The 20,000-nt window shown below is 42.0% G+C and overlaps 1 protein-coding gene across 2 annotated transcripts in view; it reads left to right on the forward strand.

The window, feature by feature from the left end:
- The window catches only part of LOC133470906 (ephrin type-A receptor 7-like), a 361,573-nt gene that overhangs the window by 91,261 nt on the left and 250,312 nt on the right, over positions 1-20,000 (forward strand). For both annotated transcript variants that reach the window (XM_061759845.1, XM_061759847.1), the window contains one exon: positions 9,099-9,204. The gene's annotated coding sequence lies outside the window, so the exon portion shown is untranslated. The remainder of the gene's footprint in view (positions 1-9,098; positions 9,205-20,000) is intronic.

The following is a 20,000-nucleotide window of genomic DNA, read 5'->3' on the forward strand; positions in this document are numbered from 1 at the left end:
CGACGTACAGGCAAGAACTTAAATGTGCGAAGCCTACAGTGAAAACAGTCAAAAAGTGGACAAATGAAGCCAAGATGGAACTTCAAAGCTGTTTAGACTGCACAGACTGGAGTGTCTTTGAAAATTCAGCTGGCAGCCTGGATGAATATACGGACACTGTCACATCCTATATCAGTTTCTGTGAAGAGGTCTGTGTACCAACAAAATAATTTCGCACATTCAACAACAATAAGCCGTGTTTCACTGCTAAACTTAAGCAGCTTCGCCAAGCTAAGGAGGACGCATATCAGAGCGGGGACAGGGCCCTGTATAATCGAGCTAGAAACCAGCTGACTAAAGAAATTAACATTGCAAAGAGGATCTATACAGCAAAGTTGGAAAATAAATTTAGCGCAAACGACTCCAAATCAGTCTGGCATGCATTCCAATCGCTGACTAATTACAGGCGACGATCCCCCCAAGCTGAGAACAATAGCACACTAGCCAACGACTTGAATACCTTCTACTGCAGATTTGAAAAGGACAGTTTCACACCACACACCCACCCGGCCGCACCCGCGACCACAATCACACCTCTGACCTCTGCGTTAACCATCCATGAACAGGATGTGAGACGCATCTTCAAACAACAAAAGATTAACAAAGCGGCAGGCCCGGACCACGTGTCCCCATCCTGCCTCAAAGTCTGCGCGGACCAGCTCGCTCCAGTCTTCACGCAGATCTTCAACAGATCTCTGGAAATGTGCGAAGTTCCATCCTGTTTCAAACGCTCCACCATCATTCCAGTCACCAAGAAACCTGCAATCTCGGGTCTGAATGACTACAGGCCTGTCGCTTTGACATCTGTGGTCATGAAGTCCTTTGAACGTCTCGTGCTGGACCACCTCAAGAGTGTCACAGGTCCCCTGCTGGACCCCCTGCAGTTTGCCTACCAAGCGAACAGATCTGCGGATGATGCAGTCAACATGGGACTGCACTTCATCCTAGAACACCTCGACAGTGCAGGGACCTACGCGAGGATCCTGTTCGTGGACTTCAGCTCAGCGTTCAACACCATCATCCCTGAACTCCTTTCATCCAAGCTTCTCCAGCTCAGCGTCTCACCTGCCATCTGCCAGTGGATTTACAGCTTTCTGACGGGCAGGACACAGCAGGTCAGGCTGGGGGAGGCCACCTCATCCACACGCAGCATCAGCACTGGGGCGCCCCAAGGTTGTGTCCTCTCTCCGCTGCTCTTCTCTCTCTACACGAACGACTGCACCTCAGCGAACCCGACTGTCAAACTCCTGAAGTTTGCAGATGACACCACTGTCATCGGCCTCATCAAGGACGGTGACGAGTCTGCATATCGACAGGAAGCGGAGCGGCTGGAGCTGTGGTGCGGCCGACACAACCTGGAGCTGAACACTGTAGAGATGATCGTGGACTTCAGGAGGCATCCTTCGCCACAGCTTCCCCTCACGTTGTCCAGCTGCCTTGTGTCAACCGTCGAGACCTTCAAGTTCCTGGGAATTACAATCTCCCAGGACCTGAAGTGGGTGACCAACATCAACTCTGTCCTCAAAAAGGCCCAGCAGAGGATGTACTTCCTGCGGCTTCTGAGAAAGCAGGGCCTGCCACCGGAGCTGCTGAGACAGTTCTACACAGCGGTCATCGAATCAGTCCTGTGTTCTTCCATCACAGTCTGGTTTGGTGCTGCTACAAAAAAGGACAAACTCCGACTGCAATGGACAATCAAAACTGCTGAAAGGATTGTCGGTACCCCCCTACCCACCCTTGAGGACTTGCACGCTGCCAGAACTAAGACAAGGGTGTGCAAAATCCTCTCGGACCCTCCCCACCCCGGTCACCAGCTCTTCCAGCTCCTTCCCTCAGGTAGGCGCTACCGATCAATGCAAACTAGAACTAGTAGACATTCCAACAGCTTCTTTCCTCTTGCAATCAACTTCTTAAACAGCTAACTTATAATTCCATTACAACAAGCTGGCAATTTTGAGTTCGTTGTCACATTTCTGTGGGGCCAATTATGTATTACTCGTGCACTCGCTGTAGTTGTCTCGCCATGCTGCACTATTTGCATATACTGGCCACTCATGCCATAGTAGCATCTGCTACATTTGCACACTGATTGAGGAGTATCTGTAACATTTGCACAACCATTGTCCCAGATTATCGCACTACTCGTCACTTTAAACCGCATACACTCCTTGAAGTCTCAGCGCCCTTTGCACAACGGTCATTGCACCGGACTATTGCGATATTAGTCATTCGAACTGCTCTAAGTGCTAGAGGACTCTGCATCTTTTTGCACAATTGTTTTTTGTCAATGTCTTTATGTCTCCAAAGTGTTCTGTAAATTGACTGTCTGTTGTATTAGAGCGGCTCCAACTACCGGAGACAAATTCCTTGTGTGTTTTGGACATACTTGGCAAATAAAGATGATTCTGATTCTGATTCTGATGTCATTTTTGTGTGCGATCAATACTTAGTTTTGCTGATCCATGGTTCAGTTCACATAAACACTGATGGTACAGAAATTGTGGTGATTCGATGTTAATTTTATCAGCCTCCCTTCACATCTATGTGTTATTGGTATATTGTAATATACACAACAACCTTCAAGTTTGTTTTGGCCATAAAATTAATTGGGCCCGAATAAATTGCACCACCCCACTAGTATATGCTTTTTGTGAAAACTGTCTTCTATAGCTCTATAATGAAACCATGTTGATGTGAGCGTTATCAGACTGATGATGAATCAAACTGTTATCAATAAAAAAAATCTTTACATAGATTCATTATGACCATGCCTGCATTAAATATATTTGTCCAGTGATTCTGTCTTTCATCCACCATCCTGTTTCTTTACTATCACTTTTGTGGTCTAGTATACAGTATATTGACATCTGATTTTCTACTTCCATGGTTCCAATTCATGTCAATTAAACATCAATAAAGGTCATTTTCACTATTTGGGTTCATGACCTGTCTGTTCATTTTTCTTGTAAGGCCAGATGACCTGACAAAGTGAATGTCAGTCAAGAAAACCTTGACCATCAGACCTTGTTCAATGTGCAGTGTCAGGTGCAAACAAATACTGGGACAATCATCTCAGCTCTCTGACTTTGATTCTTCTCTGTCTTTTCCAGTCACGTATTGCCTCAGAGCCATTTTGTACCGTTTGTGTCTATGCTTGTTTTCTACCGTCTGTCTGAAAACCAACAGAGATGCGTGTCTGTGTGCATTCACAAGAAACAATAACAGTCAAAGACAGTAAGGAAAGAAGAAACGAACTGGGTGTAACAGTTATAGAGCATGGCAGGAATAGTGCAAATGGAAAGTGTTCACTTGAAAACAGGAAGTTAAAAAGGCAGAGAATGGCTATCAAATAACATTTTAATTAGCCACTTATAACCGGCAACAAACCAAGTTGAGCTACTGTTGACTGCTTATCAAGACCAAGTGCAAAAGTAGTTTTCTCTCAGCCAGTGACAGACAGAAGATAAAAGATGCCCAGGTGAGAGCGAGATACAGGTTCAGTGATCATTTGTGAGATCGCTTAATGTCCCATTTCACTGATGAATGTTGTCAAACAGTTTACATTTACGATATCGGACTTACTCAAGGCAAGGCGCAAAGCGCCACCCCACCCAAACTCCAAATGAGGAACTGCAGGGCACAGATCATGACATGCTATGTGTGGCAGCTGGCACGTTATGAGCATTCGGGTCTTTGCAGGACAACGATGCAAAACATATGGAACTGCTCTTGTTAAATACAGTCTGTACTGTGGTTGCTACAAAATAATGTTTCTCATTAAAAAAATAAAAAAATAAAAATCCGTTTAATCCTGATACTTGTAATACTTGTAATACATTATTACAAGTTACACATTATGGTTTGATTATGATTGCTGGTTCCACGGTATTACATATAGCTTTTTTTTAAAGAAATATGTGTGAAAATCCAGGAACATTGCATATATTTTTGAGAAATTAAGTCATTAGTTCAAGTGTTGGAATGCGATAAAACACTTTTTTTTTTAATCATGTGTATGACCTTGTTCAGATTAAATCAATCACTGCTGATGGTGACAGAGACAATTAGTTCCAACTATAAAAATGAGCATCTCATCTGTTTTTACTTTCTGGAGGCATTCTCTCTTAAATCACTTTGGAGCCTATGTATCAGGAGAAAAGGTATGTAAATCTTCTTCGGCGTGGTTTTCAAATTAAAATGTTCAAATGTTTAAATCTGCTCTGCAGAATCCTCTAGGCAGAGGGGGGCAGTCCACCGCCCACTAATTATAACCATGCCAATTGCAATATTGGTCTTTTAGAATTTAGCAGAGAAGCAGGAAAACTTCACCTAAGCACAAGCTAGCCATAGATATGGCCACCCTATGAGGTACTTTTAGGCTGGGGAATTGAAATGTTATCTCACGAATGAATTCAAACAAAGTATTCAGTTACTGAAGCCATATTGTCAGAGGGACTTAAATAATTTCCAACCACAACGCTCGCACTGTATGTAATGCATTGCTGCATATTTGTCTTTCCACAACTCGGTCTATCATATTTCACAGCAAATTCCTGGAATCCCTCTTCAATTATCAGCTCAAATCTTTCTTCTCACAAAATGACGTGCTGAGTCCTCATCAGTTCTGTTTCTGACCCAAATATAGCACCACTACTGGATATCTCACCAAAGCTTTTGATGCAGTTGACCATACTATATCTGATACGAAGACTGACAGATGTTTAGATTTGATTCTTGCACACTGAAGTGGTTTGAAAATGCATTATCCCACTGATGAGTCTCGCCACGCTGCACTATTTGCATATCTGTTGTTGACCAATAATGGCCACTCATGCCAGAGTAGCATCTACTCCATTTGCACACTGATTGAGGAGTATCTGCACCCTTTGCACAATGGTCATTGCCCCGGGCTATTGCAATATTAGTCTTTCGAACTGCTCTAAGTGCTAGAGGACGTTGCATCTTTTTGCACAATTGTCCAAAAAAAATAAAATGTACCGGCATTACCGGATAACTAGCAACCCTTTATTGCTCAGTGACTGTTTTTTGTCAATGTCTTTATGTCTCAAAAGTGTTCTCTGTCAATTGACTGTCTGTTGTCGTACTAGAGCAGCTTCAACTACCGGAGACAAATTCCTTGTGTGTTTTTTGGACATACTTGGAAAATAAAGATGATTCTGATTCTGACAACGCGTAACCCTTGGTCACTCTCAATCTGCTTTCCTCCCGTTAACAAAGAGTGTTCCACAAGGCTCAGTACTTGGTCCTATCATGTTCACTATTTACATGAATAACATTACATCCTCCATAACGGACTTCATTGCTAATATTTATGCAGAAGATAATGTTTGCTGTATTGGTCCTCCAACACTGCAAACCTGCATCACAATACTCCAGTAATCCTTGAACATACTACAATTACTTTGCAACCTGAAACTAGTCCTAAAACAAATAATTTGATATTTATACCAGAAAAAAAACTGATTTCCTCCTACCCTGCAGGAAATGGCTGTTTGAAGTAGTCATTTTTTCAGTTTTGGATGATTGTGGCATCTATTGAAATGCATCTGTCTCCCCAGTAAAACCACTGGACTCTGTTTTTGACTCTGCACTTAGATTAATTACTCTACTTCACACATTTTCTACTTCATACTGCATTTTCTATGAGAAGGTGGGATCGGCACCTTTACCTGTACTACGCGACACGCACCGGCTCATCTTGATTTACATAGTTTTAAAAGGCACCATGCCACCGTACATCAGCACTTTATTGATTGCATAATAACCACGCAACACCTTCAAGCTCACAGTTGAACTTGGTAAAACAACTTACATTTTTTCTGCTACATACTTCTAACAATTGTAATATGATCAAAAACCATTTTGCCTTGTGCTTTTAAGAATGTTTGTTCTGTTCTCTTTCTGTTAGTCCTCGACATCATTGAAAATGAGGGATTGCCCTCATTGATTCTTAAATATTTAAATAAAGGTTTAAAATTAAATTCTAAATTAAACTGAACATTATTTTAAAGTCCATTAAATACACGGTTTAATTTGATTTATAAATTCAAATACTAAAAGTGAAATAAAATAAAATGAAAAGGAATTATTTAAATTACTAGATTTTTAAATAATTAGATTTTTCTCATAAATACATGTTTTTCTTGTTCATCCACCCTATGAACCCTACATATGTCTCTATGAGTTCTATTATTACCCTGCGTGGTGTTTGGACCCCCAGGCTGTAGGTAACTGAGCTGGATAGGGAAGCAGCGGGCAGTAGAAACACAATCTACATCTTTAATCAAAATGAACATTTTGAAGGGCGCAGCACTACGTACTCACTCTGAGTGCTGCACATTATATTTGCCATGATAAGTAATGTATTGTCCTAAAGTTGTTGGCTTGTTTTTGTCCATTATGTATTCAGAACATGTGAGAACACACTGATGGCTTTTACACTTGAAAACTATACACTCTGGCAACTGTGTGATCTGGTGCCCATTTAATAACTTCATTGTGGTCATTGTTCAAGGGCACCTTGAGCACAGATCTTCAACTTGCGAGAGCCAAGCGCTGTTTTCTTTCTCCTTTCTCCTGCACACTTGGAGGATTGAACTCATGACCGCTTGGTCAAATAAAGCTGTTATTTTGTCTTATGCATTTCTGTTGGTGCTCACAACATTTTTGGAATGCTATCATACTCTGATTCTCTCCAATCCAAGAACTAACAAAGAGCTACAAAAAAAATATATATATGACTTTTCGAAGATAAACATGCTCAGTTTTAACTGACTGTTAGTGAGGTATTAAATTGTTCATTATGTTTATTGTTGTAGTTAGTATTGTGAGTTTTTTTTTATTTCTATTATATTAAGTACAGTATATGTATGCCCTCAGCAACGAAAATATTACAAGCAGCTCTCAGCACGATGCAGTGCAGTTCAACTCTGCGACAAAATACAACCACAATAATAAACACATTGTTAAATAAAACATGTTTCCGACAGTTTCAAGTCAAAGCAAAATTATCCTTATAATTAGCAAAATTTTTTGGAAAGACTACCCGATGACGTGGCTGGGGAGAACTTACTGTTAAATTGGTTTGCCACCCAATTGTAAACTTTCAAAGATATTCAACAAATGAATATGCTAGGGTTTTATTTTTGTTTGCTATATTTATTTACCCTTTTTATTTGACACGGGGATGGTAAAGCACTTCATAATTAGATTAGATTTAATGTTATTTTAAAAATGAGAATAGCAGTGGAGAAGAATATGGATATGCAATACGGAAGTCTATAGTATATAGTATACAGGATACTGTCTGTGTGTGTTATTGCACAGTATATAACCCACGTGTGTGTAGCCGTGTTTTTATGGACATTCATGCATTTACTACTAAGTGCATGTGGGATGTTGGGACCAACTAATGTAATCTGTAGAGACCAAGCTTTAACTTTCACCATCCTCCTAATACCAGCAACATCTAATTGAATGCAATTGAGATAATTAAAGTGAAATTGGACCAGAAGAATTTATTGAACCAGTTGTCTGTAGTAATTAGGCTGCAATTGGCCTATTGTTATCTTTACAAGTCTCATGGATGAGCTGACAGACCTGAAAGTCAAATTGGCACATACTATATTGACTTCAGGTGTGCCACAGGTCTATTGTGGAATGCATGGTAATATTCTCCTCTTCATTTGCCTCATTGTTGGTGTTGACTTTGTCCTAAACTTTGTACCCATTTAGTGCCATGTGTTAAATCAATGAGGGACAATTTGTTCAAATCTCCAATATTGTTGAATCACTTAAATGCCACATAATTTTCATCCTTGTGCTGTCGATCTGGTTACTTTGTATTGCTGTCAAATTGATCAATGTTCCCTACATTGGTCTTTTCTGTAAACACAAGAAGGTACATGCTATATGTAGTTGCAGGTTCAATTAGCCATAACATGATGTTCATTAATATAAGCAAAACATTCCAATTATTATTTTGTAGCTTTCCACTGAAAATAGCAAAAGGAAATGGTTAAAAGTTCATTTGCTTCCATTGCAACCAGACAGGTCTTGTTCTGTTTCTCTTAAGGCGCAATGACCTTCTCATATTGTGTGTAGTGTTTAAGTATGCAGAGACAGAATCGCGGCCTAGTTTAACACATCATAAGACAACTTTCCCACAAGTTAAGTTTCATGTAAATCACAAAAGAAGCTGTAGAAGAAAACCCATTTAACACAGGTTACTATTATTGGAAGAACTTCTGAAGGTCAAGGTCAACCTGAATTTTCTCTTTAATATTCCCGAAAGACTCAGTCCAATTTTCCAAGTCTGTCTCAGTACAAAATTTGCTTTCCACATATTTTTTGTTGTTTCTGCCACTTACCCTGCTCAGAGTTGCAGTTGATATGGACCCTACCCGAAATGACTTTGGGCGAGAGATGCGGTACACCCAGGATTGGTTGCAGGACACATACAAACAAGCAATCATTCACACTCATATTCACACCTCAAATTATAGTCTTCAATTCACCTACCATGCATGTTTTTGGAATGTGGGAGGAAGCTGGACTACCCACAGAAAACCTACACAAGCATCGACAAAACATCACTATAACCACATGGCGAGATCATGGTAATAAGTAAATTTAAAAACAATAAAAATACTTCTGTACATACATGGTATCTCGTGGCAACTTTTAGCATTTTGTCTTTTTCTTATTGATTGAGTTTACGTTGTAAATTAAGACAAAAGACATAAAATAAAATACAGGGCACTAGTTTTCTTAAAGGGTACATTTTATGAAAAATCACTTTTCAATCACTTTGATACAAATAGTTAGGTCTCTGGAGTGCCTGTCCACCCATCAAGCGTGAAAAGACACAACCAAGTAAATCTTTAGATAGCTGCGGATTTTAGAAAATGTGTCTGTAAGCAAACTGTTTGGATTTTTTACAAATTGCACACTAATTGACGTAAAGTATAATTTGTAACTAGTGAAATTACTAATGATGCTTTAATTTAATCTTTAAAGTGCCTCTCTTTTCTCTTCAGGCTATGGACTGCATAAGAAAACACCGCTTGTCTCTTCACAACACCTTGCTCCACCCCCGGTCGTCCTGGTAATGCAAGCTGCACTCTACATTGGCCTGTAAAAGAGGTGAGCAGTGGCTTATTTGTATGAGTCAGGATTCCCTCGAAACAAGCTAATTTCATCAAGACTATGAAATTGAGGTATCATTATTGATCCTGCTTTATGTTATCAAGACACCAGGGAACTGTTTTAAACTTTGAAAAACAAATGGTATAATGTGTCCTTTCATTAGATTTTTGTCCAGTAAAAATAATATTCCAGTTTCTGTCCAAACCTCTGTGGTAGTCGATCCCTAACAATCTAGTTGTCAATAAGGTTAACAGTCCCACAACAGAGTTGACAAGATATGTAATCACTAATCATTTTAAACGATTAATCTAATAAAATGAAAGTTTACATGACAAGGTGTTTCCAAAGTCTTGGGCATGGATCCATAAATCCAATACTCGAATGGAGGACAGATTCACAATGATGCCTGTAGCAGCTACTTTAGGGACCAAAGACTCCCTGCTACCTTCAGTTATCTCTTTTATTGTCCCTCCTCCCTGTGTCTCCATATTTTCTGTCTCGTCATGGCATCCTCATCTTTTACTTGCATTTTGCTACCTTTTGGTTCCATCGCATATTTTTGACTCTGGCTATGTTGAGACAAGAACACAGAGCAACCCTTTTTTCTTTTTTTTGACTCCTGTTTTGCTCACCTTTCTTCCCTGAGGGTCTAGTGTCAAGAGTTGCCACGGGAAGCTTTCACACCAGGATGCTCAGCGTACACTTGCCTTCATTTTCCATGACTGTACCTGGTAATCCTCATGGGGTTCCTGTGGATTAATTCCATCCATCCATCCATTTTCTACCGCTTATTCGAGGTCAGGTCGCGGGGGCAGTATCTTTAGCAGGGATGCCCAGACTTCCCTCGCCACTTAATCCAGTCTTTCTCCATGGCCTCACCGAACTCCTCCCATACCCCAGTTTTTGCTTCAGCGACCACCAAAGCTGCATTCCATTTGGCCAGCCGGTCCCCTTCAGCTGCCTCAGGAGTCCCACAGGCCAAAAAGGCCAGATAGGACTCCTTCAGCTTGACGGCATCCCTCACCGTTGGTGTCCACCAACGGGTTCGGGGATTGCCGCCACGACCACTTTACGGCCACAGCTCCGGTCGGCAATGGAGGCACGGAACCTGGTCCACTCGGACCTGATGTCCCCCGCCTCTGTTCTGTCGGAGGTGGGATTTGAAACTCTTTCTGACAGGGGATTCTGCAAGACGTTCCCAGCAGACCCTCACAACACGTTTGGACCGGCATCGTCTCCCACCATCGGAGGCAACTCACCACCAGGTGGTGATCAGTTGACAGCTCCGCCCCTCTCTTCACCCGAGTGTCCAAGACATGCGGCCGCAAGTCCGATGACACGACCACAAAGTCAATCATTGAACTGCGACCTAGGGTGTCCTGGTGCCAAGTGCACCTGTGGACACCCTTATGCTTGAACATGGTGTTCGTTATGGACAATCCATGGTGAGCACAGAAGTCCTATAACAGAACACTGCTCGGGGGAGGGGCTGTTCCTCCCAATCACGCCCTTCCAGGTCTCACTGTCATTGCCCATGTGAGGATTGAAGTCCCCCAGCAGAACGATGGAGTCCCTAGCGGGAGCGCTCTCCAGCACCCCCTCCAAGGACTCCAAAAAGGGTGGGTACTCTGAACTGCTGTTTGGTGCATAGGCACAAACAACAATCAGGACCCGTCCCCCCACCCGAAGGCGGAGGGAGGCTACCCTCTCGTCCACCGGGGTGAACCCCAACGTATAGGCACCGAGCCGGGGGGCAATAAGTATACCCACACCTGCTTGGCACCTCTCACCGTGGGCAACTCCAGAGTGGAAGAGAGTCCAACCCATCTGGAACCAGAGCCTAAGCTGTGTTTGGAGGCGAGTCCGACTATATCTAGTTGGAACTTCTCGACCTCACACACCAGCTCGGGCTCCTTCCCTGCCAAAGAGGTGACATTCCGCGTCCCTAGAGCCAGTTTATGTAGCCGGGGATCGGATCGCCAAGGTCCCTGCCTTCGACCACCGCCCAGCTCGCACTGCATCTGACCCCTATGGCCCCTCCCACAGGTGGTGAGCCCATGGGAAGAGGGAACCACGTTACCCTTTCGGGCTGTCCCCGGCCGGGCCCCATGGGTGCAGGCCCGGCCACCAGGCCCTCGCCTTCGAGCCCCACCTCCAGGCCTGGATCCAGAGGGGGGCCCGGGTGACCCGCGTCCGGGCAAGGGAAAACTGTGTCCATAGTTTGCCGTCATCATAAGGGGTCTTTGAGCCGTGCTTTGTCTGGTCCCTCGCGTAGGACCTGTTTGTCATGAGTGACCCTGCCAGGGGCATAAAGCCCCAGGCAACTTAGCTCCTAGGATCATTGGGACACACAAACGCCTCCACCACGATAAGGTGACGGCTTCCAGGAGGGGCTGTGGATTAATTATTCACAGTAATTTGTAGATGTAGTGGGATTCCACATGATTATACTCACATGCACACACACACTCACATTCTCTCTCTCTCTCTCTTTTATTTTTTTTCGCTCTCTCACAGTCTCATATTTCTATGACTTCAGACGACATTGCATTGACATACATTAATTTCCTGTCTTATCGTTTCTATAACAACTGCCATCTATTTTTAAACCTAACCTTGCCCCTCCCTACACTAAAATGCAATGATTTATGATGCTGGGACTTGATTGTCCACAAAAGGAAGGTGAGTCTCCACAATGTGACCTTGTAAGCAGATTTAAGTCCCCAGAAGGCTATAGTGTTACATTCCTACATACACCTCTGTTGAGACTATCGTTGACTTCATGTTCTATTCAGATTAAGCATTAATTTTCCTTTTAGGATGAATATACATGTACAACCCCAATTCCAATGAAGTTGGGACTTTGTGTTAAACATAATTAAAAACAGAATAAAATGATTTGAAAATCATGTTCAACCTATATTTAATTGAATACACTACAAAGACCAGATATTTAATTTTCAAACTGATAAAGTTTATTGTTTTTAGCAAATAATCATTAACATAGAATTTTATGGCTGCAACACGTTCAAAAAAGCTGGGACAGGTGTCAAAAAAGAACACGGAGAAAGACTTCCGGACGGCTTTGAAGAAATTCTGGTCCACCATCCGGCGTCTGAGGCGGGGGAAGCAATGCACCGTCAACACTGTGTATAGTGGGGATGGACCGCGACTCGTGACGTTGTGAGTCGGTGGGGAGAATACTTCGAAGACCTCCTCAATTCCACCGAGACACCTTCCCATGAGGAAGCAGAGTCTGGGTTCTCTGAGGCGGGCTCTCCTATCTCTGGGGTTGAGGTCACCGAGATGGTTAAACACCTGTTTGGAACAGCCCACAGGTGAACAGGCTAATTGGGAACAGGTGGGTGCCATAATTGGCTATAAAAGGAGCTTCCCTGAATTGCTTAGTCATTCACAAGCAAAGATGTGGCGAGTTTCACCTCTTTGTGAACAAGTGCGTGAGAAAATAGTCAAACAGTTTAAGGACAATGTTCCTCAACGTAAAATTGCAAGGAATTTAGGGATTTCATCATCTGCGGTCCATAATATTATCAAAAGTTTCAGAGAATCTGGAGAAATCACTGCATGTGAGCGGCAAGGCCGAAACCAACATTGAATGCCCGTGACCTTTGATCCCTCAGGCGGCACTGCATCAAAAACCGACATCAACGTGTAAAGGATATCACTACATGGGCTCAGGAACACTTCAGAAAACCAATGTCAGTAAATACAGTTGGGTGCTACAGCCGTAAGTGCAACTTGAAACTCTACTATGCAAAGCAAAAGCCATTTATCCACAACACCCAGAAACGCCGCCGGCGTCTCTGGGCCCGAGCTCATCTAAGATGGACTGATGCAAAGTGGAAAAGTGTTCTGTGGTCCGACGAGTCCACATTTCAAATTGTTTTTGAAAATTGTGGACGTCGTGTCCTCTGGGCCAAAGAGGAAAAGAACCATCCGGACTGTTATGGACGCAAAGTTCAAAAGGCAGCATCTGTGATGGTATGGGGCTGTGTTAGTGCCAGTGGCATGGTAACTTACACATCTGTGAAAGCACCATTCATGCTAAAAGGTACATACAGGTTTTGGAGAAAGATATGCTGCCTTTCAAGCAGTCTTTTTCATGGACGCCCCTGCTTATTTCAACAAGACAATGCTAAACCACATTCTGCACATGTTACACTAGCGTGGCTTCGTAGTAAAAGAGTGCGGGTACGAGACTGGCCTGCCTGCAGTCCAGACCTGTCTCCCATTGAAAATGTGTGGCGCATTATGAAGCGTAAAATACGACAACGGAGACCCCGGACTGTTGAACAGCTGAAGCTCTACATCAAGCAAGAATGGCAAAGAATTCCACCTACAAAGCTTCAACAATTAGTGTCCTCAGTTCCCAAACATTTATTGAATGTTGTTAAAAGAAAAGGTGATGTAACACAGTGGTAAACATGACTCTGTCCCAGCTTTTTTGAAACGTGTTGCAGCCATAAAAGTACAACTTAATGATTACTTGCTAAAAACAATAAAGTTTATCAGTTTGAACATTTAAAAATCTTGTCTTTGTAGTGTATTCAATTAAATATAGGTTGAACATGATTTGCAAATAATTGTATTCTGTTTTTATTTATGTTTAACACAATGTCCCAACTTCATTGGAATTGGGGTTGTAAATATACTTGGAAATCTAACTACTTATCGACACATCGGGAAAGACGAGGACTAAAAAAGGCACTGGACCATCCAACAATCACTACAGGATTTACTGACCCCATTACGGCACCATTCGTCCATACACAAATCCCTAAATTAAACATTCTACATTTATATGTACTATAAATATGTACATATAAATGTAGAATGTGTTGTAATAACCTAGATAGAATCTTTGAAATACCTTATACCTTCTGTACTCAAAACAATAATGCTCTCTTCTTGATGGATGACCTTACGCAAATATCTTATGATTCAGGGAGCAGCTGGCAGGAAACAAAAGCACATGTCTAATGGCAAAAAGCAGCCTGCTGGCAGAAATCCCATTTTAGGCTGCTTCTCTGATAACTGAGATGGATGTTTAGATGACACTCACCTGGTGCCTTTTCCTTGTGGACAAGATTGATTGTCACGACAAATGAGGAAATCAGCACAGAACTACTCGCAAAATGTCTTATAGGAATATATTGTATACCAAGCAACCTCACAGGATAGGCTGGTATACCTACCACCACTTGAATGGCAGTAGTTTTCTCTGATGTAGTGCTGTACTGCGTCACGGTTGGGGTAAAGCAACCTGTGGATCTTTCATCCCTTGACTGGGCCGTGTGGTTTTGGAAAATAAAAAAACAATTTATTTTCGTCAAGCTATTGTTTTATGTACTATAACTCTAAATTTGAAGATTATTGTGATCATCTAACATTAAAGTAAAAGGTGGTTAATTCGCTCAAAATAAGGATCATAACCACCGATGTGTGGCAACCGCCAGTACAGCAATCCCACTTGCGGCAATATGATTGGCTGCATGACATGCACCGCTGCACTATGACTGCTGCTGTATCCCGGTAGGACAGCGCCTACTACTAACCCTAACCCTAAAGAAGTATGTGAATTCAGTGTGGCAATGTAATTATGAATCCCACTAACCATAACCCACCCTAACCCATCCTCACCCACCCTATCCCAGACCGTAGCCCAAACCCTAATCAAAGCAAACTTGATTTTTTATTTTTTTTGTACAACTCTTGACGCATATTTGGACTGGTCATCTCATTATATCTACGTAGCCTGCCCTTCTGGGTAGCCTGCCCTTCTGCGATATAGGGCAATCATAATGCAGCAGGGCATGTTCTGCCTTGAACACGAGTGGGATTCCTAATAAAGTGCCAGTACGGCTAACCAGTGACATTATACTGTACATACATACATACATACATCACCTTGGGTGCTGAATCGTAGGTCGAGGTTGCCGTCATATTGGATGTGGCAATGATCTTATGGTATTAACTTGACTGGTATTGACTTTTGATTCTATTTGGCCATCATAACATCCATCCATCAATTTTCTGTACCGCTTATCCTCACTAGGGTCACGGGCGTGCTGGAGCCTATCCCAGCAATCTTCGGCCGAGAGGTGGGTTACACCCTGAACTGGTCAACAGCCAATCGCAGGGCACATGTAAACAAACAACCATTAGCACTCGCATTCAGACCTACAGGCAATTTAGAGTCTTCAATTAACCTACCATGCACGTTTTTGGGATGTGGGAGGAAACCGGAGTGCCCGGAGAAAACCAACGCAGGCACGGGGAGAGCATGCAAACTCCACACAGGTGTGACCGGGATTTGAATTCCGGTCCTCAGAACTATGAGGCAGATGTGCTGACCAGTCGCCCACCATGCTGCTATCATAACATCATTTTGCAAATATAATTTGCAGACTTTGTGGCTAATACATCCAATAAGTGTGCTGACGCATCACAGCAACAGGCCAACCCACTCTAGGTGTTGTCTAGTTTAACGTTTAAACGTCTACGGTGCTGTTTTGTTGCTTGCAGAAATAAAATTACTTTTTTTCTGTAACAATTTATTTTACAAATGCAGCATGCACACACGCACGCATGCGCACACACACACACACACTATATATATATATATATATATATCTACATACATAGCAGCAAAGATCTTCATTTTGTGGTTCCCGGTGCTCCACCGAAAGGTGGTAAACTGGTCCAAACTTTATTTCTCATGAAGTAATGGTGGGATAGGCTCCAGCACGCCCGCGACCCTAGTGAGGATAAGCGGGACGGAAGATGAATGAATGCATGAACAATATTAAATTTTCAAACGGCAGCACAGTTGAGCATTTGGTTATCACATCTACCTCATAGTCAGGAGAGCTGGATTCAGATCTCCGTTGGAACACACCACGTGCATTACATCACTGAACGTGCATTACATCACCGAAATCTACACCCACAGCATACACTTATGGTTTAATTAATTCATCTGTTACAAACTCAACATTATAATATTTGGAAAAGACAGATTTATTTCGCTCACTGGATTGTGCAGTCGTACCTAATGTTGTGGCCAGTGGAGATCATATTTAGATCGAATATCTGATACCAAAAAACACTCCCTCTTCAAGCTTTGAACTTGGGTGTTTTTATCATCTGATGCTATGACTTCTTTTCACCCTTCTCCTTCAGACACTCTTTGTTTTCCATCAAGCACTCAAGACTCCTTTTTTGTTATCTTTTTTCCTCATCTCCCTCCTTCCATTTCTGTCCTCACCTCTGACTTGACACTTGTTTCTGCTTTCCCTCATTTCTTTATGCCTATACATTCTCCTCCTACTCCTCCTTCCCCCTCCTCCCATTCTTCTCTCCCTCCTTGTGACAGGTTCCATTATCATGTTTCTCACGGCTCGCCTGCTCTCCTCCTGATGGATGACCTCACGCGAATATTAATTTACTGTAGCATTAACAATATCACATCTTATTCTACACTTATTTCTCCCTCCCCATGCTTTCTGCTCCGCCTCCCTCCATCACTGTGAACTACCCTCCAAACACCCTTCAAGCCACTTCTCTCATTTTCTTTTGTCACTTTGCTCTGACTCTTTTTACCCTTATGTCTTCATCTCCCTCTGCAACTCCTACCAAAGTTACTGCTCAAAGTTAGTTCTTGAACAATTAGCATTTAAAAGGACAATAAAATGGCCTGTGGATGGACTCTGTTATTCAGTTGATCCCTTGCGGATTTCATACACTGATGTAATCTTCACATAAATACAAACATAAAAGTGCGCAGACGACAACAATATTAATTTACGTGGCATTTAGCGTGGCCCTATAATACTCGTCCTTTTGGAGCCAAATGTTGAGGTAATCTAAATAATTCATGTGCCACATTATGACACATGATGCATGGTTAAAATGTTGAGCGAAAGGTGCAAACATTATAGAGACCAGAGGTGGAAATACAAAAGCTGTTGACATGAGTGGAGATGGAGGGAGGAAGAAGGAAAGATGCATACAGAGATTAATGTTGATGAATGACAAGAGAACAGGTTGTATTGCTGCTTGTGCTGTTTATTTGTTGCTCTCTTGAGCTGGTCTTGAGACGTAAATCACTTTTTTTAAATCAATGGCTCATACTCTTTCTCTCGAAGTATCCATAAAGATATTGTTATATCTCTGTGGAATGTGAAAAGCAAGATGTGACACTGACAAACCGTCTGTGTCAACCAGTCAGCATTTGTTTGCACAGCCCGGCCCCTGAAGCATTCTGGGAACATCCAGAAAAGGCTCTTGTTTCTTGGAGGAACTAAAACAACCTTGTGGGGACGTTTTGTACCAGAGTAGTTTTTGGTAGAAACACGGGGAATTCAGCGTAGATAGGGAAGTTCCTGAAAAGGTTCCTGTGGTGCAAAAGGAGCTATTTTGCAAATTGGGTACAGATTTTTAGCAAGAAACACGAAGTATAGGCACTTGATGAATGATATGATGATGATGTCATGGGCCGGACTGGTTACCAGTCAATCGCAGAAAGAAAGGGCAATGACAGTTAAGAACAAGACAGCAAGGATGTTTTCGATTCATCGACCTCTGGGTTATGGGACAAGCACGCTTTTGCTATGCCACTTTGCTGTCAGTTCTAAATGCTTTCTCGATCATTATAAATAGATCTTGTTCATTACTGTATTAGCAATAAATGCCCATTTTACAAGCAGCCAGGCTTTTAAATGTCAAAAATTGCGCACACCACCACCCTTAAGTCACACGTCCTGGACCCATATTTAATTACGGATCAAAGTCAACGCCTGACTGAAGTTTCTCAGCTTGCCATTTACTGGCACTTTAAAGAAAAGTTCTTGTTAAAGGTAAAAAAGGACATTTTAGAAAGGCTTTTTAAGGCCTTTAACTATTTTACCAAGGGCAGTGCCTGCAGTATTAATGCCGGTTGGATGCTGCTTAAATGACTAGCTTGATGGATACTGAGTCACCTTAGTCTTCCATGTGACAAAGTCTTCGTCCCTCCTGTTCAGCTGCTGCGGTCTCACTTCTTGTAAGCCATGGTGTCTGTTAGTCTGACTAGCCACATTAATGTACTGGAACTTTTAAAGTCTATTGTAATTGAGTACCAGAGTGTAGGCTATGACACATGGTTCTAAAGAGCCTCAGCCTGTACAGATTTTATCAAGAAATGTGGGCGGATTTATAAAATATAAAGTGTGTAGGCTCAATTATGCTCTATGTATGTTTTAAACATTCGAAATGTCCTTCCCGTTTTACTTCCTTGAGTCCACTGCGTTGACATGAATGTTCTGAGAGTAATGTGATCGAGGCTATAACTCTCTGAATGAAAAATATCCTCAAATATTGAATGAAGTTGAGGAGTAAAGTGTTTGACAACAAATATAGAGCTGTAAATTTAAGTAAAGTTAAGTCAAAAGAATGCAGTCTTTTTTAACACACAAAGCAAACAACGGTGGTCTGTGTGGTTGTTGTGCAGTATACGGCTCCAAAGTGGTGAGCAAGAGCAAGTGGGGGTGCTGCAAGTGTGAGCAAGTGGTTATTTTTCATCATAGTCGTTGATGTGTGTAGTTTTATGCGCTGTAAAAGTCAAGCTAATTCCCCAGGAGAAACCACAGGGGTCTGTGTGTCATCTTATTTCAGAAATTGAGGGAAAAGGGGGACTCTCCAAGTCAAAGCACTTCTGTATAGCCCATGAGTTGCTCCTACACTCCCTGAACATTGAGCATAAACGGCTAGAATCAATAAACACCTCAAGGCAAGCTGATTGTGAATTATTTCAATTGGTATCTGCAATTTCTGAAAATAATTTTCTTCGAATCTCAGTTCTACTTTTGCTTTGTATCTGCACGCTTCCATGACAAATATATATATACATATATATCTATATTAGGCTTTACACGATCAGGATTTTTGGGGCCGATCAGCGAGTTTAAAAAACCGATCACCGATCTGATCACAAGATGGAGGAATGTGTCTATTTAAATGACCTGTTGGTTTACTGTATATACTTGTGTACTTAATTGCTCAAAAAATTATATTTACAATAAATAATGTCTCTTTGTTCCTCTATTTATGCCATTGAGGCATAGTGACAGACAGAACAAATAAATACTCTTCTATTAGATGGCAGGAAGTACATACAGTAATTAATGTATCCACTTTTTGTGACATTCTTGTTTGTTGGTGTGCCGTGCGATTTTTCAATTGTAAAATACGTTCCTTGCCTCCATAAAGGTTGGAAATCACTGCTCTAGTCAGATCGTGTATTCTAATCAGTCAGGTCAAATCAACATTACAACATGACAGAAATAATGGGTGCTAACTTACTGTAATTAAATTATTTTATTTTTAATCAAATTACTTCACCCACACCGAAACTTTAGAGCATGATTCGACAGAACAGCGGCTACCACTAGCTTGCTAGGCTACATAGCATTTTATTGCCTGCTTGCGAGCTATATCGTATTAAAAGTATGTGAACATACCTCAAGCAAGCCTTAAACGAACGCCCTCTCCTGTCCTAAGCACCGGTGACCACCAACACACGTTTTTCCCCATTTTGTTTTTATAATACAAACTCGGCGCGCTCCACTCTTGTTGTCGTCGCCACTGTAATGAGTGTATCCGGTCGCATTTGAGTTGACAAGATAAAGCCCAGTGATCGTAAAAAACGGGATGCGGTGGTATCGGAATACAAGATTTTAATGCAATAGTCTGACAGTGCAATTGTGAAAGAGAAAATTTGACTTTTAGTCTGA

The sequence above is a fragment of the Phyllopteryx taeniolatus genome, chromosome 21 (assembly GCF_024500385.1).
Source record: "Phyllopteryx taeniolatus isolate TA_2022b chromosome 21, UOR_Ptae_1.2, whole genome shotgun sequence".
Lineage (NCBI taxonomy): Eukaryota > Metazoa > Chordata > Actinopteri > Syngnathiformes > Syngnathidae > Phyllopteryx > Phyllopteryx taeniolatus.